The sequence below is a fragment of the Microplitis demolitor genome, chromosome 2 (assembly GCF_026212275.2).
Source record: "Microplitis demolitor isolate Queensland-Clemson2020A chromosome 2, iyMicDemo2.1a, whole genome shotgun sequence".
NCBI lineage: Eukaryota > Metazoa > Arthropoda > Insecta > Hymenoptera > Braconidae > Microplitis > Microplitis demolitor.
In genome coordinates, this window is record NC_068546.1 from 3,376,590 (window position 1) to 3,402,935 (window position 26,346).

The 26,346-nt window shown below is 26.7% G+C and overlaps 1 protein-coding gene across 3 annotated transcripts in view; it reads left to right on the forward strand.

Moving 5' to 3' along the window:
* The window catches only part of LOC103579996 (uncharacterized), a 52,071-nt gene that overhangs the window by 14,379 nt on the left and 11,346 nt on the right, over nt 1-26,346 (forward strand). Inside the window, exon 1 of one of the 3 annotated variants that reach the window (XM_053743087.1) lies at nt 14,157-14,227. The exons of the other annotated variants lie outside the window; for them this stretch is intronic. The gene's annotated coding sequence lies outside the window, so the exon portion shown is untranslated. Of the gene's footprint in view, nt 1-14,156; nt 14,228-26,346 lie in introns of those variants that run through there. 3 annotated transcript variants of the gene reach the window in all.

Sequence of the window (26,346 nt, forward strand, 5' to 3'; positions counted from 1 at the left end):
AAATTTTCAGGAATTGACAATTTTATGTATGGGATTCAAATTCGAATTGAATAACTAGAATCATTCGTGAAATTTTAAACAATTTGTGAATTTTCGAATTATTTGAAAAATCCGAATTATTTAAAAAAAATTTCCATAATTCAAAATTTTCAGGAGTTAACAATTTTATATTTGGGATTAAAATCGAATATTCAAATGCAAATTTTACAATTAGAAGCATTCATCATTTTTTAAATAATTCGTGAATTTTCGAACTATTTGAAAAATTCAAACAATCAAAAAAAAATTTCATAGTTCAAAATTTTCAAGAGCTTACAACTTTATATTTGAAATTCAAATCCAATATTCGAATTTGATTTGAATAATTATAATTATTCAAGTAATCAAATCATTCGTGAATGTTCGAACTATTAGTAAATTTTCGAATAAGATAAAAAATCCAAACTATTCTTAAATTATTTTAAAAAAATTTTCATAGTTCAAAATTTTCAGGAATTCAAAATTTGATTTTTAGGATTCAGATTGAATATTTAAATTTGAATTGAATAATTAGAATCATTCGAAATATTCATAATTTTTTAAAAAACTGATTTTTCGAATTATTCGATAGTTTTCGAAATATTTGAAAAATTTGAGTTATTTCTGAATTTTTTATAATTCATCAAAAATTAGAATAATTTGATATTTAAAAGTGTAATAAAGTTTTTTCATTCAAATCGAATAATTTGATTCATTCGATTCAAACAATACTCGCACAACCCTTTTCATTAGTCGTATAAATCCGTATATAATACTGTAACATTATAAATTATTGGGTAATTAGAGTTTATAGATGATGGTGTGCATAATTAATTTTAAATTAAATAAAGCATGTTTCAATTTCTGTGGGTTATAACTTTTAATTGATTAATCGTTTGGTATTATAATGAACCATTTGGTATGAGAGAATAATAATTTATAAATTGATAAGCTTAATGAGCTTATAAATTTTAAATTGTTAATAACATTACAGAGATTTATTATTGTTTGCTATTGACATTTACTTATTTATTAATATTTTGAACAAGTTGATTGGTAACTGAAATAAAGGGAAAAATTGAACGTTTATAGATCTTGAAACTGTCTAGACGGATTTCAAGTGATGTAAAAGGGTGGAACAATTGGAAAAAATGAGACAATTGTCTTCTTTTGTATACCTTTTTTTTTTTTAATGGATTATTAGTATTCTTGTATTTTCAAATACATTTGATTTTGGATAAATTTTTGAATTACGATAACTCGCAAACTATCGAGTTGACAAAAAAATATGTAAGAATATTTTTTTAAGGAAATTTAATTCTCTACAAATTTCATTCTATACATTTTTACTGTATCTGTGATCATTTCGCTAGAATTTTGATTTAAAAGATTGAATTTAGTTAACTACGATAAAAAATTCAATTATAAAACTGATTTCATTTTTGAATTAGAATTTAAAAAAAAAAAACTATTATCTATATGATAATAATGTACTGAAATAATTTTATAGGAAACTTTATCTATAAAAAAAGCAAATGTAATTTCTTATGTAAATTGAATTGCTTAGACGATCTTTTAGTTTCAAATATAAGATAAAAATGTCGTACACATTTTAGTTAAATTCCGATGCAAAATAACTATCAAACTGTCAAGTTTATTGAAAATTGTGTAAGAATATTTTTTATAGAAAATTTAATTCTCTATAAATTTGATTCTATGCATTTTTACTGTATTTTTGATAGTTTAAACAAAATTTTGAATTAAAGAATTTAATATAACCTGCGTGAAAATATCATCTATGGTAAACATCTATTAAAAAATATATGTAACAGATATATTTGTAACAAATATATTTGTGACAATACATGAAATCTTATATAGAACTATGTATAGATTTTGGCCGATTTCATTATAGTTGTATATATATTTTCTCTAATATGATTTCATATATTTCCGTATAACTTCAATATATTGTTAATATATGAAAATTAATAAGAATACATAGGGGAAAGGGAGGGGGAAATACCCCCCCCCTCCCTATTCCTTTATACAATTTATTTATATATTATACGATTTATGTATCATGTATTTAACTTTATATATATTTTTCGGTATATAGAACTATATAAATCTCCCCATAGATGTCTCTCTGCCCCTCTCTGATAAGATTCAAACATTGCGTTCAGAATATGTATACAAGTACGCTAGCTTACAAATTTACATGCACAATTAACAATATATGTAATACATATATCTGTTAATTTATATGTTTACATATCGCGTTACTAAAACCATAAGGGCGTATCTCAAAATATACGTCCTTTTGGTTCTGCAGAACCAAAAGGGCGTATAAAAAAACTTTTTTGCTTCAATCAATGTAAAAATGTTGACAACATTAAAATCTATTGAAAAAACGAAAGAAATTTTTTTTTTCGTTTTACGCCTTTTTGGTTTTAAGAAAAAATTTTTTTAAAATCATAAGGGCGTATCCTGTTTTTTCGATTTATTATCAATTATAGGTAAGAGTAAGAAAAAAAATTGCCAGGGTAATAAAAATTATCACTCCACAATTTAATTTATATGGACAAATATTTATTTAAGTGAAAGAACAAATAAAAAATAGAGAAAAAATAAATTCATTAGGGTATTAGTCCTATAACGTCTCCATCTTCAGGATCATCTGTACCTAAGAGTATAAAAAAAAATTTTTTTTATTTTTTTTAGAACATAACTTGACAATAATAAAAAAATTTATAAACTATTACCATCGCTGAAAATTAATCTTTAATAATATTGATAATATTTTTGTGGGACGGTGCCTGATGCACAAAAATGATTTAGGTCATTAAACTTGCTTCGATATATTGGTATTCTAGAACCATAACAATTCTCAAGAACAGCGGCAATTGATTTTTGAAAATAAAAAGAAAAAAAAAAACAAGAAACAGAAAATGAAACCTTGATTGAAAAATGAAAAAATGCACCTTTGAAAAATTGAACAATCTAAATGTGCATTTTTTTAATTTGATTAAATTAAATTTCACAGCACTCATAGAATTTAGAATTTGTTAGATGAATTTTTTTCGTTCTCGAATGATACATATTTTTTACATCAATTGTTGAATTTAAAAAATTGTGACAAACTTAAGATTCGATCAAAATTAAATAAAGAAATTTGGTTTTTTACTTAAATAAATATTTGTTCAGATAAATTAAGTTGTGGAGTGATAATTCTTATTACCCTTGCAATTTTTTTTCTTACTCTGACCTATAATTAATAATAAACCGAAAAAATAGGATACGCCCTTATGACTTTAAAAAAATTTTTGCTTAAAACCAAAAGGGCATAAAACAAAAAAATTTTTTTTTTCGTTTTTTCCATAGATTTTAATGTTTTTAATATTTTTACATTGATTGGAGCAAAAAAAAAAAATTTTATACGCCCTTTTGGTTCTGCAGAACTAAAAGGGCGTATATTTTGAGATACGCCCTTTTGGTTTTAGTAACGCGATATATTAATTATATTAAAACCTACTATCTTATATATATAATGAATTGTATATGTTGTATTCGGTTTCCATATAGGTACGGATTTAAAAAAATATATATCGTTTTTGGCCATTTATATTTTTCCATATTTATTAATATATTTTTCTATATATATGGATCATATGTGGAATTTTTTCACGAGAATAAATTAAAAAAAAAACGATTGACGTAGAAGTTTTTTGTTATTCTGAAATTAAAATTCAGGTAAAATTATTACGAGTGCAAGAATGCATTGAAACGATTCAACAGAGAACTCAATTTTCCCCAAAAAATCTTTTCATTTCTTGCAATATAAATTTAATAGTTCCGAAGATATTTTAATTAAAAACGTGAAATAAAAAAAATTTGTATAAAAGTTTATTTTCATTGAAATTTAATCGAAATTTAAATTAAAATTTCTTGTACATTATTAAGTAAAATCATAGAAACATAAAAATATTTTATTTTAGTAAATTTTATTCTTTACAAAGTTGTTTCTATACAATTACATTGTATGTTTGATAATTTAGCAGACATTTTAATTTCAAGCATTCCATTCATGAATTTATAAAATGTTTAACATTTAATTATTTATTTATTTGACTTTTTGTTGCTATTTAAAAGTAAATACACAAGACTAATGAGAAAAAAATTAAATTTACTGGATAAAGAAATTTAGTATCATTTAAATAATTTATCTCAAACAAGATTTAACGAGATGGAAATAAAGTAAAATGAAAAAAAAAAAAAAAAAAAATGTCACCGTTTAATTCACTATTTCATGGTCGTTTTTTTTTCTGCATTTCACCTTCTATAAAACACCTAAGCTCAGCTGACTCACTTTTTAACGCTTGAGAACATCTTTTACAATTTTATTTTCTCACCACCGTCTTTACGCTCGTGTGAATTTTTTTTTTTTTTTTTATTTCTCTTTGTCAATTATTTTTACAATTTCGATAAAAAATATTAGTATATTCACTGATAAAATGATTTGAATGCGATAAATTACTATATATGTTTATTTAAAATTCATAGTATGAATTCGTTAAAAAAAATAAAAACGTATCGTTTGACGATTCGATTTTATACAAAATAAATATTTATTTCTGGCCAACATAGATTTATTGATAGTCAATAAATACTTATTAAAATTAAAAAAAAAATTCGTTTGATGGAACAAAATATTAGTTCAAATAAATAATCCTTTTAGGATGATATAATTGGAAACTACATGATTGAGATGATCTAATTAGTCTTAAAATTAAAAAAATTAAGTAATTTTTACAAAATTTGAAAAAAAAAAATTACAACCCGAGAAGTACACTGTGAAAAATTCCCATTAAATTTTACTATGGGTTCATTGTAACCCCGGACCATAAGAAAAGTGATACAAAATTTACAAGTGTCCCATAGTAAACGTATGCGCATAGGTCCCAATCGTGCCGTCTGCGCATACCGTTTACTATGGGATACTTGTAAATTTTGTACCAGTTTTCTTATGGTCCGGTGTTACAATACGCCCATAGTAAAATTCGTTGGAAATTTTTCACAGTGTAATCTTGAAACGTTAGAAAAAATAAAAACTTGTACAAAACTCAAAGTAAAAATTACTACATTTTATTTAGAACAATAATTTCTGTTGATTATAAAAATTACTGCATTCAAAATAAAATTTACTAGCGACAAATAAAAATTATAATGTACCAATAATTTTTACTATTGTACTTGGTAAATATTAGTTGACGCGCTTTGTGAAAGATGTATTCTGGCGAGTAATTTTTACAATCCAGATAGTAATTTTTACAATCTCAAATAGTAATTTTATCTCCCGGAGTAGCAATTTGTCTTACCGACATTCTAAAATGTACAGTACCTACGTTGAATTACATTGGAGATGTAATATTTATCATCTACGAAACAAAAATTGCGACCAATGTGCTAACTTTTAATAATTCTAATAACAATTTATACTTTTTTTAACATTGAACTATTTTTATATAAATAAGTAAATATTAATTTTTTCCAAGCGAAAATTTAACAAAGCTCTATTGTAATTATTATGATAAGTGAAAATTACAATCTAGAAAGTAATAATTGAAATAAAATATTAATTTTAAACAAATCAATGTAATTTTTTTAATGGATTGTAATTTTTTATTTGAGATAGAAAATTTTTCATTGTGATTGTAATTATTATTTAAGTTTGACCTGGCATTTTTCTCCGTGTACATTATTTGTTTCTTAAATCAAAAAAATGTTTATATGGAGAAAATTGTTCATTTCAATTCCCAAAAAATTTATTGACTTAACTTAGTCGTCTGTTTGTCAAAATAATTTTTTTTTTTTTTTTTTGTAAAATATTATTTCTAATATCAAGAAATGATGTTATTGCAAATTTACAATGAAATAATTTCTCAGTACAAGAACGTCTACTCTTACATAAAGTTATTTTTTTTCTCAGCGTGTAAAAAAAATATAGTCACTATATTCAATATTTCAAATTTAGAGAACTGATAACAAACATAATTTTTTAAAATTTTATCTAATGATTGTAAAACTAGAGAATTGATTCTCTAATTTTACTAAAAATTCGTTTATAGATATTAGAGAGAAATCGAATTTTATTTCATATAATATATTATGGTAGATTTCAATAAGTATATCAAAGTACCATGGTACGAACATTAGAGTAGATGATTAAATATTTGTTTAGCCTTTAGCTCGACATCTAGAGTTAGTTGAGTTAGTTGTTTCGTGTGTTTACACCACATAGATAGTTACCACATCAATAGTTTCCACTTTGGAAATTCGTCATCCATATACACAAGTTTAAACAAGCTCAATACTCTTGACGATATAACTGCAAGTGATTTGATAAACAATTTCGTATAAATATAAACAACTTAACGGTCCAAATTTGAACTACAAGTAGATACAAATAAAATAATCAGCTTAAAATAGTCAATCCAAGTACACGCTTAAAGTTTTTTTTGTTACACTTGTTCCAAAACTTTAATTTTTAAAAGCTGCAGAGCGTTCTGTAAGTATCCGATTACCGGTTACCTACTTTATCGTTCACTTCGCGGCCTTTACACTATACTTTTTTCATTCTACTAAACGAGAACGAAAACAAAACTTGGCTTCAGCTCACTCGTCAAACTTAACACTCGTTATTAGAGCGTTAATATTTCGAACTTACGATATATCGATTTGAGCAATTCAAAAAATTCAAAATATTTGAAAATTGTAGAATCATTCGTTATTTTTCAAATAATGCGAAACTTTCCGGAATATTCGTAAATTCTCGAATTATTGAAAAATTTACGATTAATTCCAAAATTTTCTTTCTAACGACTTGAAATTGTAATAGTTTTTCAAATAATTCAAATTTTTTGTCAAAGTTGAATAGAGCTCAGGCACAAATTTACGAAGAAATTACTTTTGTTTACTTTCAAAACTAAGCTTTCCATTAAATAAAATTTAAATATTTTAAAACTGATCAGAATTTTCTCGATTTTCATCGAGTAATTTGATAACTTACAAATGATTCAAAAGCTTTCGGATGATTTTAAAATTGATGAACTATTCGAAAAATTAAAAATAATTCGATTCGATTTGCATACCCGTACTCGTTATCGTAAACACGCTCCATGAACCTTAGACTCATGTCGCAAGATTGGGACTGTCAGTAAATTGTCGTTTTGCGGCCAAGTTACCTAAATATCTATTATGGTAATAATTGTCATCAGTATGCTATATATAGAATTAGTTCAGGAGCCTTAGAGGAACGGTGAGGTGAACAAATTTGAAACATTTTGAAATTTTTTAGCATTGTTCGAATCAATCAAATTGTGAGAAAAAAAAAATTGTCACGGGGAAAAAACGGGCGACTACTTTTTTGTAAATGAAAGCTATTCATTGCAATGCTATTCATGCATGGATAAAATTATTCAAACTCACAATTTGAAGGGAAAGACTCATAGAAACTGTGTACCAAATTTCAAATAAAAATATTTAAAACTGTAAGTAATAAATTTTTAAAGTCAAAATCGCAAATTCATAAACACTGGACCATATCTATAACAATTTCCGATATTTTCATTTAGTTATACACATATTTTTGTTTGAAACAAAAAGACGCTTCTTTTGAACTCTGGCTGAGCTTGATAGCTTATTTTGCAAAAAAATTTATTGCAAAAACATTTTTTTTCACAGGTTTTTTATTCTTACGGAAAAAGTCGTAAAGTAAAAAAATAAATTGGAGAATACTCAGAAAAGATGAAATTTCAATGTTATATCTTTACAATATCATTTTTTTGCAAATATCTATTATTTTCGATTTTTAATCCAAGCGAGTTTTTCGTTCAACTCTACAGAGACTAGTTTTGAACCGCATAGAAATCAAAATTCCAAATAAATTGGAGATGCAAATGCACACTAGCGGTTGATGTGTTATGAAATGCTCATATATATATATATATATATATATATATATATATATATATATATATATATATATATATTGGGTGTGCAATCACTAGTGTCGTAACATTGAAATCAATTTTAACAGTAACACTAAAATAATATCCTAATTAAGCAACATTTTCATTTTAACGTGAGTATATTTGAAGTGCGAATGTTTGGATTTCCCAACTTTTTAAAAGCTACAAAATCTTTTTCATCTGAAGTTGGCGTCTTTCGACCGGCTGTTAGGATAATATCACCGTTCCCCTTCTTTAACTAATTAGACATGACTTTTATAACTTTTCTGTAACTATAACTTCCAAAGAAATTAAAAATTACTGACTTGACGAAATTTGGTGACTCATTAAGCTTGACTGTATTAACATAATTATAACTTCAAACTATTTTGAATCATTATCAATTTAATTTATATAAAATATACATTATAAATATAAATTTAATTGAAAAATAAACCGTCACTGCTGTTATAATTTTTGAATTATAACTATTGAATAACGTAGTGGCGTAATCAATGAATAATGAAGTTGAAAATGAAATGATGAAAGACCGGAAGACAATAAAGAGGATTTTGAATAGGAAGACTTATGAGTTTAATTATTATTCATCAGACGTTTAAGATACTGAGTTATTTAATTACAAGCCATGGCTTTATCTTTTAATTTGTAATCTTCCTCACTGCAGTGATTGCTCACAAACCAAAAGTCAAAATGTTATTTCTGTTGATGAAATAAATTTTCATTTAAATTATCAACTACTTCATCAAGATATAGATCATTTAATTCGAATATCTTTGACTTTTTAGAAGTTTCATTTGAAGTTCTCAATTTTGAAAAAAGTCCAATTTGGAACTTATTTTTGAACTAAATTTTTTTCATTTCAACATAAAGAGCAAATTCTACACTGAGAAAAAAAAGTACTATTTTCGAAACAAGAATTTCTTGGTTCAAGAAATCCGTTCATAATATTTATTTTATTATTATTAATTATCAATTTCTTGAGGAAAGAGCATCAAATTTATTTTTGTTATTATATGAATTTGATATAATATTATGAGTAAACAAAAGAATAGCTTTACTTGAATTAAATAAAAATTATTTCCTTCAATTCTACGAATTCTTGAAAATTATCAAGAATATATGTTCTTGTATCAAGTAAATGTTCTTAACAAAAGTATTTTTTTTTCTCAGTGTACTTCAAGAATTGGATTCCATATAAATCATAAAAATTTTCCTTATAAGACATTCAAAAAAGGCGGGAATTTTTTTAAACACAGAGACTGTTCCCATAATACATATGGGAACCATTTTTCCATGATGCATTTGAACCATTTTCAGAAAATAGTACGATTAGTTTTCATGCATTATAGTAGGGGAGCCCAAGCGGGGATTTCGGGATTTACTAAAGCGCGGCAAATTAATATACAGGGGGATACCTTGTACCCGGTTAAGTACCTCCACAAAACATGAGGCCCATATATAAGGCCGCCCGTGAAGGATACAGGATCAGATTAGTAAAAAAAAATTGACCATTAGAAATTCTCGAGCGCCGGATATAATAGTGCCGAATAGCTCAACTGGTAGAGCACTCGGCGCGATACCGACATGGTCTGGGTTCGATTCCCAGTTCGGGTTATCTATATTTTTCTCAATTTATCTATAAATTGTCTTATTGAGAAGGTTTGCATGTTTTAGGTTTCCACTATATTAAATTGGATAGCACTATTATTAAATGATTCTCATACTTATGGATACATTTTCAAAAATTACGAGTATATCTCCTATAATATATAGTAATGGCTCCTATAAACACATTAAAATAATTTCTATCCATTACGAATGAATAAATAGTTCCTATAATTTATCGGTCATTTTCCATTAATTTTCTCTCCGTATATTCTCGACTGATGGCTGTATATATTATAATGAATTCAAATATTTGCAATTAAATTTATTCTGTCTACAAAACATTCACAGTCCAATAGCATTTGGTATCAGTATTTATTTATTTATTTATTTATTTCCATTAGATAATTGTAGCGCGACCTATTTATTGTGTTGTTTATTTATTGGACTACTCAATTATTAAAATACTTTTGTGTGAAAAGGGTTTCCCGCATCGAAACAATCTTTATCGACAGAAAACTTTCAGTCAGGCTTAATTATAAATTTTAAATTGAAAAAAAAAGTGTGAGGTAAAACTCCGTCAGGGAAAGTCACCCAGCTTTACATCCTCTTTAAATATTTAAATTATTTTTTCACGCTCTGATTTGAGAAATAACTTTTATTTCTAAAATATTATATTACTGTGGTTATTATGATATTTAAACGACTTTGTTTGAAATGCGGTTACATTTCAAAAGAAGTAACTAAATTGTTGATAATATTGTGAGTCGACAAAGTTATAAAATGCTACAACATAGCTATTGTTGGTTATTTATTATATTAAATTTCAAAGGGAATATTTCCAACATTTTTTTAACTTTGTAAAAAAAAACATTCAGTTTATTTATTGGTTAAATATTATAAAAAAATTAAATGGTGTAACAATGTGATTAGTTGTAAATTCATAAAGAATTAATATTAATATGAATTTATACATGAATAATTACAAAATTTATAATGAATGCATCATATGCAAATATCTTATTGTCTTGTCTGCACAATAGCTTACTCACGTGTACCTAACTAGATACTCATGAATCAACAGCATCAATTCACTGTCTGATGCACGTGTGCTTTAATTTATAACAATAATATCTTAGTTGTAACCATTTAATTTTATAAATTATATTTAAACAAAATTAACACCTTTCAGGTAGATTTCTTTTGAAATCGGACTGTTGCAATGAGTCTCATGATAGAATACCAAAAAATTTCGCCATTATATGTCTTATTTTACTTAGTAGAGTCCGAAAACACTATTTACTCAAAAGTTTAGATATATATGCGATATAATGTGCCTTTTCATCACCATAGTTCCCACAATCCTTAACGGATCTTCATGAAATTTTATACACTTATTCATTGGAAAATTACCTTGATCAAGTTTCAAGATGAGCCCGATCGGTAGATTAGTTTGCAAGGTGTGATCATTAGAAAACTTTTTTTTATTTTCCTAAAAATATATTTTCCGGTTTTATCCTTAAATAACTTTCAAACCGAAAGTGATAACTTGATTCTGAAATATGTATCTTAAAGTCGTACGATTAGCTTTAATTTTCACTATATTACTTGTTTTCTTAAAGATCTTTTCTAACAATTTAATGATCTCGAAAATTTCGCAAAAAATTAAAAAAGTTTATTTTTGCAACTTAGTCATCTAATAACTTCTTAATGATAGGGCATAATTCAGTTCCTTGAAATTCATGTCATAGCTTATAAATTAAGTATTAATGACACTATTGTATAGCCTTAGTGTATTTTAATAAGAAATCCACCTTTCCGGATAAGGTTAGATGGCTCTTTTTATTTTTATTTTAATTCGCCCTTGCACTGCAAAATAAACTGGCGTAAGTTCGCGTTATCTCAGTGTAAAGGTTATCAGTATTAAACTTAACCTCGAAAACGGTGTCAAAATAACACCGGTAGAGATGTCAAATTTCTTCCGGTGATAAGGGGAGCAGTAATTTATATATTTACAGTAACCAGATATGTTAGCAATGATAATTTAATCTTGGATTAATCAAATCTTAAACAACAAAACTGATCCAAAATTATTAGTCATAAATTACAAAATCATGTGAGGAGATCTATCTTGAAACAATCACTTCTAATTGGGATTGTAGGTAATCAAACTCTGGATAAGTGGGATCTAGGTGAACGTAATATACGTAATAACAATTCTGTCCAATAAACTTCTGTCTCAATGACACCTACCCAACACATTGGGGTGTATGTGTGTAAGTGCGCGCGCACGTGTGTGCGTCTGTATAAATGTGTGTGAAAAGCCTCAAAATATACTATACGATCATCAGAGTAACTCTTACTCACTTTTCTTTGCCTATTATTCAACATTTCTTTTATTGTGTGTTTTCTATACATCTATGACTTATTCATTCTTTTAGATTTTTTCTTCGATCACTATATACTTGAAAATGAAAAAAATGTAGTGACACTTTTCTTAGAGTATACTATAAAGTGTATTAGCCAACCATGAATAATAAACGCAAGCTAGCTTCAATTTCTGTAAACAAATAAGAACTGCTTATCGCGATGAAAAAAAAAATAGAGTGTAGTGTTCAGAAACATTTCTAGTAATGCTAGTGATAGATATTCATCATTATTACAATCAAATGTGTAGTTAGATAACCAATAGTAGATTGTTGTAGCAAAGGTAGTTCAATTTCCTATAAAAGAACTGTGAATTCAACAATACTATTTGGTTATGGCATCGATACTCGATATTGCTGTTTTAACGATTCATAGAGATAGCTATTGTAGCGACCCAGATAGTTAATATAGCAAATTATTCCGGGTGGAAAAATTCCATCTGTTTTATTTTAATGCAAAAATTCGAATTAATTTTTATTGAATAGCATTTTTTTCATGAAATCAGCTCTGAAACTTGAACTTTTAATCCTTATTTAGCCAGTTGTGATTATATCTAATTTCAGGCAACTATCGGGGCAAACCTATACTTAAATAACGAACTCAATAAATTAGTGGGTTAAGGCAATTTTGATTTCAGCCCGCTAAAGTCAAATTTCCAGTTATTTTAATCTTGTCAGCATATCAATTGTTTGTTACAAATTTCAGACTTCTCTATTATATTCTTAATGCCAAAATAACAGACAACTTTCATTCAAAAGTAAATCAAAATCTTGATTGTAATTCATGATTCAAACAAACGCCAAGCATCTCACATCATTAACTTGTTCCAGCTGGCCTCAAACATTGAAACTTGGAGTTTCGAATAGATGTTATAAGGGATTTTTACAGAAAATACAGGAAACCGGTTGTTAGTCGGTAGCTTCTACCGATTATTTTTTTCCGTGAACTGCAAGTAAAGAAATGAACTTTTGATTGTTAAGTACATAAACGATCGGGATATTTTCTTTAATTTATTTGTTAAATTTTTACCATTAGACTATGCATACCTTGAGATTTTCGACCTTACACCCGCTGGTCCAACATTGAACGTCCTATAACTCAAAAAGTATGAAGATTAGAAAAAAAAAGTTTTAAACAAAAGTTGTAGAAAATAAAATGATCTTTAAAAATGGACCATCCAAAATGCATTTCATCAATTAATCCAATATTTTAAAAGTTATTGACTGAAATAGAAAAACTGGTTCATTAAATGGATCATAAATCGTAAACGGTAAGTTTTACAAAAAAGTTTACAAGAAACAGAAGATGCAAAATTTTATTCTCTACAATAATGGTGTTAATAACTTTTACCCTAAAGTGCATAGTTTCCGAGATATCAGCCAAAATCTTTCTTTCGAGATTGCAATCGAAGCTCCACCTGGATCTGTCAGCATTTTGTGATTTTATGGTCAGTAAGTGACTCTTAACCTAAAAAAAAATAAAATTGGATCGAAAATTTAGTGCGAGGTTAAACGCTTTATTTACTGGCCTATTATGAAAAATCTAATGAGTGACACAGGATGAAACATAAATGCAGGCACAGGTGACGTCAGCCCTCACCTTCGGCCAGGCAGACAACTATCCTGATTTGCATTCATATTATTTCATCCCCTATCATTTAATATACTCAATATATTCGTATAAGGCTTGACTGTAAAATTTATTTGAATTTCGTTTATTAGTTCATATTTACACTGGTTTTGAATTCTCTTTCATAGTTTTTAAATCTGTAGTTAGTCGTCTCTAGGGCAAAAGTAAAAATTTTCGTATAAAACATTAATTGCAATCATTATTTTTATTATGATCAACATGGAATTTCTATGGTGAATAAATATGAAAAATTCTTCAAATAAAAATTTTTGAAAATTTTGTTCTATCGAATGCTTATAATTAAAATTTTTTAAATTCTAGGTAAAATAGATCAGTAAGTTTAAGAAAAGATCAATCAGACGAGGAACAGATTCAAATTTCCAACCCAGTATGATTACTGTAATCCAACAGCATTAATCTTATAGCGACATCAGTAGATTTCATAGAAATCTAACTATTGTATTAATCTTCATAGCACGACTCGCCTCGAATTTTGCCTTTATATCTCAATTCATCGAGTAAGTTCCAAAAATAGCAATAGTTCAAAAGTTTATGTATGGAATGAAATTCGCTTTATAATATCTGAAGCTCCCGCAGTTCTTATCGGATCTTAACGAAACTTTGAACACTTATTATTTGGGTGATTGCCTTAATCAAGTTCTAACATGAGCAAAATTATTAGATTAGTTCAGAAATCGTGGGCATTTAATATTTTCGAATAAAATAAAACAAAATAATTGCATAACTTCTTTTCTAAATAACTTTTAAATGAAGAAATTTAGCTCGTTTCTGTGAGAAAACATTAAAACTAATGAAAAAAACGATAACTTTTTTTTTTAATTTTTATTTCGTAGTTTTTATGAGCTGTCAAAGTTACCGGACAGTTTTTCGTACTATCGTAATAATATTATCAGTATTTCTGTTAAAGTTTTTTTATTAATGTTAATTAAATTTTATATGTTTATTCTCTGTGCTGTTAATTTAATCAACTTTAAAACTTTTGAAAGTAAACTCGGCTGAGTATTTTAAAAATGGTGGCAATTTTAAATGTCAAATCAAAGAAAGATGCTACTTTCATTATTTTTTTTCTCAAAGAGAATCTGATAGTAAAGAAGCATTGGAGGTATTTAAAGACGTCATTTTGCCAGCAAATCAAGATTTAATGTCTACTAGTAGTATTGCGTTGAAGTATATTTTTATTTCACAATGACAAATCGTTTACATCGAAATAATTCTGAGTATCGGTAAATTTTTTATTTTATCCTATGGTTATAACGCGACCTGTAGTTTTATACACGGAGAAAAAATTATGGTAACAGTTGCAATATATTATGGGAATGGTTCCCATACTACATGGTAACCGGTTTTTTTCTAATGTTGATTATAGGAACGGCACCCATATATATTATGGTAATCATTCCTATAATTATGGGTATCATTCCCATATGGTATCGGAATAGTTCCTATGGAATCATGGTAATCGTTACCATGTAACTATGATAATGGTTACCATAATAGTATGGTAATGGTTACCATAATATTATGGTAACGATTACCATAATGTATGGGAATTATTACCATAATAGCATGGGAATGGTTACTATAATAGTATGGGAATGGTTACCATAATAGTATGGTAATGGTTACCATAATATTATGGTAACGATTGCCATAATGTATGGGAATTATTACCATAATAGCATGGGAATGGTTACTATAATAGTATGGGAATGGTTACCATAATAGTATGGTAATGGTTACCATAATATTATGGTAACGATTACCATAATGTATGGGAATTATTACCATAATAGCATGGGAATGGTTACTATAATAGTATGGGAATGGTTACCATAATAGTATGGTAATGGTTACCATAATATTATGGTAACGATTACCATAATGTATGGGAATTATTACCATAATAGCATGGGAATGGTTACTATAATAGTATGGGAATGGTTACCATAATATGATGGTTATGTTTTCCATAATATTATAGGAATAGTTACCATAATATATAGGGCTTATTCCCATACACATTTAGGAACCATTACAATGTGGTTATAGGATCGGTTACTATTTGCTTGTGGGAACTATTCCTATGAGTATGGTAATCATTACCATGATTCTTTCACATGCGATATGGAAACTGTTACCATAATGATAGGAATTGTTCCCATACTTATGGAAACTTCTCCCAGAAAGTATGGGTCTATATCCCATAATCCCAAGTAATCATTACCATAACGCTATGGGATGATATTTCATAAACGTACTAGGAACAGTTACCATAATTTTCTCTCTGTGTAGGACCCATCGGTTAACTGATTAGGATTTTTATTCAACCAATCATTGTATTTATTATAAATTTTATCACGTAAATCTCCGATGTATTCAATTTTAATGTAGGTATCGAAACCAATAGTTAATTGTTGCCGATGACTTAATGCTGGCGAAATTCCAACTAGTAAATCTTTACCATCTAGTTTTGATTTACATCCTGTATGAAAATAACATATATGGTCAAAATATATGATAAATATCAGAAAATATATGTGGCGAATTTAACTATATTTTTTTTTATACTTAAAAATATAATGTTCATTATATACGAGTCCGTATATGTTTAGCATATATAAAATATATATGTCAATCATATTCAAAAAATATATTTTCATCATATATGAAAATATATTCTTGTCCTATACAAAAACTATATTTGTATCATATATAAATATATATATATATATATATATATATATATATATATATATATATATATATATATATCTATCATATGCGAAAAATATATTCCGATCATATATACAAACATATATTTATAATGCGTATGAAAAAAAAAAGTTTCTTATTCGTATGACCCACTTTAATTAAATTAGATCATAACAAATATAAATATAAAAAATAAAATATATGGTGCCATATATAATATAAATTATATGCTACCATATATTTCATTTCATATAAAATTTTTTTTTTTTTTTAATATAAAAGGCAATATATATCAATGCAATATATTATAAGATAAATGTAAATGTGTATATGGCTTATTATAAAAAACATATAAGGATATGTTACATATATGGATTACATATATTTACTACTGTATATAATTTTATATTAAATCAGCGAAAATCTCTATATAATTTTTATAATATACAATTTAATATATCATATATTTTTTTGTTGCAAAGATATATGATTTCATATATTTTAACCATATATTGTTTTTTCATACGGAACACAGTTTCTATAATTCTTTCCCTTTAAAATGCAAATTTGGACGATCTGATCCGATAAATAGTTATCATTTTAGAGCTGTTGGTTTACACGGTCGCGGAGAAAAAATCGTTTTTTTTTTTTGCACGGCTCATAATGCGAAATATTAGAGAGTGCTTTACTATCGAAAAATTTTTTTTCGCCTCCTACGACTACTTCTGTTATTATCGTCTTACTAGTACACAGAACCATCTTATTGTTTACAAAATATAGTCGCATAGAAGCTTTTTTCTCATTGTTTATATTGTTTCGAATAACTCCACAAAATTTCAAAACGTTTCAAATTCTTTTACTTCACCATTTTCACTAAGGCTCAAATTTGAAGGAAGAAAAATTTAAATGCATTTTTTTTCTTACATTGCGCAAATTTTTTTATGAAAGAGAATAATTTATAAAATATATGGACGTTTGAATAATAAAATACTTCAAAGTATCATTCATACGTTTCAGATTATGATCGAAATCTAGTAATTATTAAAATTACTCGTTTAAATTTTAACAAGTAAATTGTGGATTAAATGTGGCTGTTAAAAAATTTAAATACAAAAAATTTGAATAATTTTTTTTATTCTATAATTATGCGCATTGTAATATGTAGAAGCAGGCATCTAATGGTGGTTAGTTTGAATTTCAAATTAAAGTCTGCGGTAAATTTTCCATGAATGGTTTTGATGTGACCTATCTTTCTCTCTCTGTATATATATAAAATAAAATATCTATATATTTAGTTAGTGCACATTTCGAGCCTGAATTTCTGCAGGCTTTTGAATTTTTAAAAAAACTGACATTAAATATTTGTTCAAATCTGCACACATGCGTGTATTTATAATCGTGATAATGCTCGAAACACGCAATTAATCGACTTTATTTCTTTTGCATAAGCTTTTGATTATCCTCATAAAATAACTCTGCATAGTCATTATTCAAAGCTTTGTTTAATTATAGTACATAAATTAATAAATGATAAATAGCTTTACACCTTAAGCGTCAAAACGTTGAGTACTCTGTATAGAATATTTTCGCTTTTAAATTATATATGGATTTTTTGATATCACAGTCTGCTTGTAATCTCGTCCCAAACAATTTATTTTCATTATTATTATTTTTCCTACTTATATTTTTTTAGCATATATATATTAACGTAGAAACGTATTAAAGTCAAGGGAGTTAGTTTAAGATTAAAAAGCTTGAGGCTACTTAAAATTCCTTCTTTTTTTTATACTCCTATTTCGTCTCAATTTTCTACTTTATTTTAAAAATTTATTTTTTTTTTTTTTTGTTATAAAAGAGAGTTTACTTCTTTTACTGAAAGTCTGTCGTTGACAGACGACGAGAAAGCTTATCGTCGTCTCGAAATCCGTAGAAGTAGAGATAGTTGTTATATATCCTAAAGGTAAAAACTTATTATTACTGTCTCTCGAGATAACTTAGTTTAATTGAAATTTTAAGAGAGATAAATATTTTTTAAATTATTTTTATACCTTATAATTTATCGTTATCATTAATCACATAGGAAAAATCGGGTAAAATGAGACATAATTTTTTAGCCCAAAAAAAATGTTTTTAGTATGCTTATGAAAAATCACCCTATACCGTTACGGTAATAATTAGATGAAATTATGGGACACACACTCAGAATTTGTAGAAATTGTTTTTATGACTATGGAAAGATATTATTATTATGGTAACAGTTTCAATTTCACATGGTTATTGAAGTATGGTAATGATTACCATAATCATGGGAATAGTTTCCATAGGAGAATGGCAATAAATCCTATATTCATATTGGAATGGTTCTGCGTGCATATGGGAATATATTCGTTATATCATAGGAAACATTTCCATGATATTATGGTTATTGTTCCCATACTACTATGCTAAACGTTACCATACAATGTAATAATAATTCTTATAGTAATATGGTAATGATTACCAGAAAATTTAGAAATTCGTAATATAATGGAAATAGTTACCATAACAGTATATTAACCATTATCATGATGGTATGGTAATCATTACAATACAATTATGGTGGCCTTTCCATATATGACGAAGAGAAATTTATGGTAAAAATTACAATGTATTATGGGAATCATTCCCATAATGCATGGTGGCCAGTTTTTTCGAAATTTTGATTATAGGAACGGCACCCATGAATATTATAGTTGTCACTACTGTAACATTATGGTAATGGTTACCATAAGATCATGGTAACCGTTACCATAACATAATGGTAATGGTTACTATAATATACGGTAATCATTACCATAATATTATAGTAACCATTACCATATCATTGTATTTAATGGTATGGTAACGATTACCATAATATATGGTAACAATTACCATAAAATATGGTAACCACTACCATAATATTATAGTAAAGTTTACTATAATATTATGGTAATCATCACCATAACTCTTTCACATGCGATATGGCAACTTACCATAATGATGGGAATCGTTTCCATAGCTATGAAACCTTTTTCCAGAAAGTATGGGCCTATATCCCATAATTCCAAGTAATCATTACCATAACGGTATTGGATAATATTTTATAAACGTATTGCTAGGAACGGTTACCATAAATTTCTCTTCGTGTATGGTCAGCATTACTATATATCACAGTAATAATTCCATAATGTATGGTAAGCATTACTGCAATATTATGAGAATGATAACCATAATAATACGATAATGGTCACTATAACATTTAAAAATTCGTAATAGTCTGAGAATAATTACCATGATAGTACAGTAACTATTACTATGATGATATGGTAATCATTACTATACTATTATGGTAATAATTACCATAATATTAGAGTAATCGTTTTCTTGTGACTATGATAAATATTACTGTATGTTGCAGAAATACTTCCATTATACATGGTAAACATTACTGCAGTATTATAGGAATGATAGCCATAATTTCATAGGAACTATTTCAATGTCGTTTAGGAATTAAACCCCTATAAATGAGAATGATTACCATAAGTTGTATAGGTGCCATTCCTATAATCGATATTTCAAAGAAATCTGTTCCCCTACGGTATGAGGGTAATTTCCATAAAATATAGTAAGCGTTACCGTAAATTTCTGTCTGTATAGAAAAAATGGGGCAAGTCGACCATTGGTCAATTTACAATTTTTATTTAGAAAAGGAAATTTATGGCTGATAATTTAAAATTGGTCGCATCTTCGAGTCTGAAACCTACTCCATCTTTTTCTATAAATTATCTAGAGATTTTTTGTAAAAAAAAAAAAATTTCTAGTGTTAAAAGTAGTGTTTCATTCTGTTTTAATCTTCCGTATATTTAAATTGTTATAAAATTTTATTGAGAAGATTATTGAATTGAATATAAATTTAACGGTTTGTTTCATTCAATTAATTGTAATTTTTTTTTTTAATCGATAAAAAAATGTAAAGGAAATAAAATCGCTGTTTTCATAAAATATATCTGTACAAGCACATTCGGATATTGGAAAAATAATAAAAGTCTCTAGTAGTATATTCAACATATTATTTTTATACATATATATTTTATAAAAGGATGATACGTGTATATAAGTATTATATAAAAAGTTTCATGTCTAATGTAGGAAAATCCTGGTTACATGTTAGTATATCCGGTCATTTATTTTCTGAAGGATTTTCTTCTCTTTCTAAATCCTTATAAGTATACCACTAAGTTTGTTTGTTTATATATGTGTAAAAAAGCATAAAGAAACATAAAATGTCATTTTAACAAATATAAGAGCAAAGAAAATTTATCTCATAAAATTTTTATGATAAAACAAGCGGAACGATCAGTTTTACATAAAAATATTGCAAATTTTTTCTTTATACGAAAGTTAATTCTCTATAAATTTTTTTTACACTTTTCTAAAGTTTTTGATCCAAGTATTGGAAATCGTGCTCAGCAAAAATTTACTGGTTGTAAAATACTCAATATTTATTTAAATTAAATTTTTTTTTCTTTTTTCATACTTGATAAAGTCTAAAATAATATTATTAAAAAATAAAAAGTTAAAAAATTTTTTATTCGATATATATATAAATATATGTATATTTGATTATCAAACTCTTTTACGATAAAGTTTTGTTCTCACATATATTTTTACATTTTTTTTTCTAACGAAAACTTTTCTAGTCCTCGTACATTACAGCTATATATATTATAAAAGAGTACGTTACCCTCATTTTTTGTCTTTTACACAGTACTCAAAAGCCTTTTACTTTAAACTTTTATGACAAAACTTTCCCTATACAACATTATAAATTTTTTTATTTTTTTTTTTTTTTATTTTAAGCATGCATCGACTTTAAGATTTGATATAAATCACATCTGTATAGAAGTCATTCTGCTATGTACAATAAGGCCGTATGTCAAAAGTTATGGTTTGAAAACTTTTTGTAGAAAAAGTAAAATATTCACAATAGTAACCAAAAAAATTTGTTATTTTTCAAATTAAATCATATATAATTGTTAATATTATTATTTAATAATCTTTTGCATCAGAAATAATACAGGAATTAATTTTACATTAGTACACTATTGAATATTATTTTAGATTAATTAAAAAATCAAATTTGATGTAGTGTCTTTTTTTACTAATATAAGACATTCTTTCTTACCATTCATTGCAAAAACTATTGTAATGGATTGAGTGGGGACTTTCGACACTCTTGTGTTGGCAACACTCGCCTAACGGCTTGTGAACCAGTCACAATCGTTGTTGAATGCACTTCTCACTCAATGCGTTAATATACTATTCTCTTATTTTACAGAATGACATTAACATGCTATTTTAGACAAATATTCTTTGGATTTTTATAAATTAGTAAATCTGTCGTATCATTAATTTCGAAACTATAACAAATTATATTTGTAAGGTACCGGCGGGTAATAAGGCCTAGCTAAGGGAGATTTTGAATAGAATCGAAGATATTGCATTTAATTATCAAAGTGTATCATTAATCTTTATTCCAATACATTAGCCATAAAGTGTAATGAAGTAATGGTAATTTTTACCATAAACAAACAAAAAATTATACTTTTACAAACACCATACGAATAGACTTTATTTTACTACGGTAGGGTAATAAGGCCTACGGGTTAAACAAACTGGAATAGTTCAACTATACTTAATGAAATTGATATTAGAGTTGAATCATCACTTAAATTTAGTAGAGGTGGGTAGTTCCGGGAACACTCCGGATTTAACCTGGAACGTATTCGGAGCGAAAAGGAACTAGTTCCTGGAATCATATCCGTGGAACTATTTAATGTTTTTAATTCTCATGAAGGTTCAGTATTTAGAACGTATACATACAAAATATTTCAGTATACCCAACATCATGCTATGCGACCTACGTGTTTAAGACGCATTCACGGTGAACTATATTATTTTATACTGAATAGAGAATGAATTATGATTGTTATTCAACTAAAAATTCCATAAAAAATCACCAATCAAAAATTATTCTGCTGCTTGACTGCTTGTTGGTAATGATGACAGTGGCGCGAAAAAGAGAACTAGTGAGCATACTAAAGTGAATTTTGAGGAACGACCGGATACGTATCCAACAAAAGACATAGTTCATGGAACTATGCATGTCCGGAACTACCCACCTCTAAAATGTAGCACCAATACTTTTTAAGAGTCAAAAGACTAGATTGTTTTTTATGATTTCTTCTGCTCTACAACAGCATATGACGGATGATGAAATATAGAAGACGAGAGACGTAGTATCGGGACTCTATAAATTTCTCGTAACATCTCTATAAGACCCTTCTTCTAGAGTAGCCTTTAGCGGATGTGATTATTTTCAATATTATTTCTGTCACTTAGGCATTACCTGTGGGTACCCCTTTCCTTATTTTACACAATGACATTAACATGCTATTTCGGACAAATATTCTTTGAATTTTTCATAAACTAGTAAATCTGTCGTATCATTAATTTTTGAAACAATAAAAAACCATATTTGTATCTGAAATGCAACTCGACTTCTGATGTTTCAAAAATGAAACCATTTTTTTTAACACCGGAAAAAATTCTAACACCATTACCGATGTCATTTTAACACCGTTTTTAGGGTTAAATTCAACACCTATAACTTTAACACCGGAATAACGCAGACCTATACACCGGCTTTTTTTTTCGATGTACACGGAAAGAAAATTATACTAAAATTTACGATGTTAACATCGTAATTGTGGACTAGACTTTCATTAGCGTCAATTTTTAAATGTCTTATTTCAAAATTTACTATAGTCTTTCTTAGAATTACGATGTAGTTCATATTCTTTACTATTAACATCGTAATTTTAACAAAGACTTTAGCAAATTTTGAAATAAAACATCTAAAAATTGATGCCAATAAAGTCTAGTCCACAATTACGATGTTAACATCATAAATTTTAGTGGAATTTTTTTTCAGTGCAGGATCAATTTTCCTTGATTTTCTACCAATAACCACAATCTTGACAGTAAACCCTTTTCGATTTTCACTTCATTCTAAAGTATTAAATTTAGCAATTGTCAGATTTTCTGATTTTTCTCTTCTTAATAAATTTCGAAAAAGAAAAAGAAATTATTAACATTAACAAAAAAATATTTTACATAAAAAAATATAATTTATTAATAGAATAATAAATAACTTACTTATCATATAAATAACATTGACTTGTGATTATTCGTGCGTAATCACTGAGGATTAAGGATTAGAAGATAAATCCTCAGCATGAAATTAAACCACTGCGTACTCAAGTGGCTGATAAATAATAATTGAACTTAACGTTTCGAGCTCAGATAGTTTTCTTACTTATCTTGTACTTGATCCCATGTAATCAATAATCACTTAAAAATTTAAAATAAATATTGAATTATTGTTTATGTAATATTTGTTCATTGGCAACTTTTGACCTAAATATTTGCTCATACATACGCGCTTATGTTTATTTTGAAATAAAACTGAAATCAGTATTTCAAATACTGCCCAATGAGAATACATAAAAAAAAAAAAAAATGTTAGCAAAGTTGAATATATGATGGGGTTGTTTACACGTTTCATATCCGCTGTCGTGTTGATTCAGGTGTATACGAATACGAATAAAAAAAATTTCTTTTCACCATTCATATCAATATGTGCTGATTAGCTTTGATTATTCAACAAGTTCAACAGACCAAATGTATCATAAGTCATGACTTTGAAACAAAAAAAAATAAATATTTACTTTTTGTTTTTGTTTAAAAAAATTTATAAATTGAATTATTTTTTAACGCAATCACAAGATAGTGTATGGATATTTGATTCACTTAACGAACTGCAATTTTAATTTCACTGATCTATAGAAGATTACATTCTTTTGTACTTTTGAAATATAAAAAATATGTGCAATGAGATGTCACTAAATATTTATATCGAATGTCAATTTCAGCAATTACAGTTCATTGAATTTACCTTTTATCATTTTATTGACTCCTATTTATTTTACTTGCTGATATTTTTTTTATTTCAACACAAGATTTTTTTTCTGGATTTTAAGGAGGTTCGACCGACACTAGTGAGTTAAAGTAGTGTTTGAATTTTTTTGTTTGCTAAATTCTCCTAATAGTTATGAAAATTAATTATTTTAATTTATAATAACAAAACGAATTCACAAATTAATAATTATTAATTATTTAATTAAAGAAAGTAATGAAATGATTTGGTTATTTTTAACTCAGATGATTTAATAAAAAGATTTGGCAACAGCGCGTTATAACTTCTTACACATCGATATTCAAATTAAAGCGGGAAAAATTTATTTCTAATCTTGTCTCTCTTATTAATGTATTTCTATCTTTTTTTTTTCTCTCAGCTGCTTCCGCGACGTTGCCAAACCCTCAATAGTATGTATCTCTGTCGATGAACGAGATTAAATAATAAAGTTTAACTTTAATTATTTAAATAATTACAACGGTAACACTATATTGTTAAAATCTTATCATATTCCAAAAATATTCAAGTTTATGGCATGTTGTTTTTTATTTCTTAAACTTGGGAGGTTATTAATGAAAATAATCGAATAAGTCATACCGGGAGTTTGTCCGCCATAAGAGCCTGTGTATAAGAACTTTAACAATGTCATTTTTAAATCTTTTTTTCTGAAAAACTAGACGGTGGGTCATATTCAAATTTTGAGAATACATAGATAAAGTACTTATTTACATGTATGCTAAGTTCAAATCTTAAAGTTGGAAAATCCTTTTTACATTAGATTCGGTCGAACCTCCTTAAATAAAACATTTTTTTTTTCAGGGGTAAAATGAGCTTCTAATAAACAAATGGTGATAGTGGTTGTTAACTTTTCGCTAAAACAATTTAAAATGTAAAAAAAAAAAAGGAATTATTGTTTCCGGTCCGTTTTTTGAAAACCGAGTTTTGAAGAAATACCAACGTTTTGAGGTCCTAGGAAGCTTTTCTGACTATTTTCAAGATGATTTCCAAGTGTACGAGCGTATGTACACTCGGAAATCGAGTACTTACGTATGTACCTGATGAAAAAAAATTTTAACAATTGTATGAAATTGTATATAAATTGGATAGCAAAAAAGGCCCGATTCATTTCTATACAATCGTACATAATTATATCTTATTTGTTTATAATTAGTATATAAATACATAATTTTTTCGTATAGATTGTATATAATTATATACAATTCAATATAATTGTATACAAATATATACATTTGTATATAATCACATACTGTATCCGTATAGATTATATATAATTATATACAGTTTTATATAATTGTCAACAAATATATACATTTGTATATAATTACATATTGTATCCGTATAGATTATATATAATTATATATAATTTTATTACTCTTTTTTTGCATTTTTATATAGAATTATATACAATTGTATATAATTATATACGATTGTATATAATTATATAAAAATTTTATATAATTCTGCATCACCTTTATCCAATCGTATATAATTCATATATAACTGTATACAGTTATATAAAATCTTTTTTCATCGGGTATGTAAATATTCTATGACTTTTTAATGGATTGACTGATTTGGATCTCTGAAGCAACATTGAAAACGACTCACTAATTCCTAGATTCTGTGAAAAATTGACATTGATCGGTACAGTAAATTTTGTGTTATTCCATAGATAAAGTTTGGAAAAAAATGTTTTTTTCGGATAATTTTTATGATTGATTTCAAATTTTAACAAAATCAGAGTCTTTTAATTGACTGAACCTCAAAATTTTGAATTTTCGTAGATCAAGGCAAAACATGTCTCGTTTTGCATTCAAAAGCTTG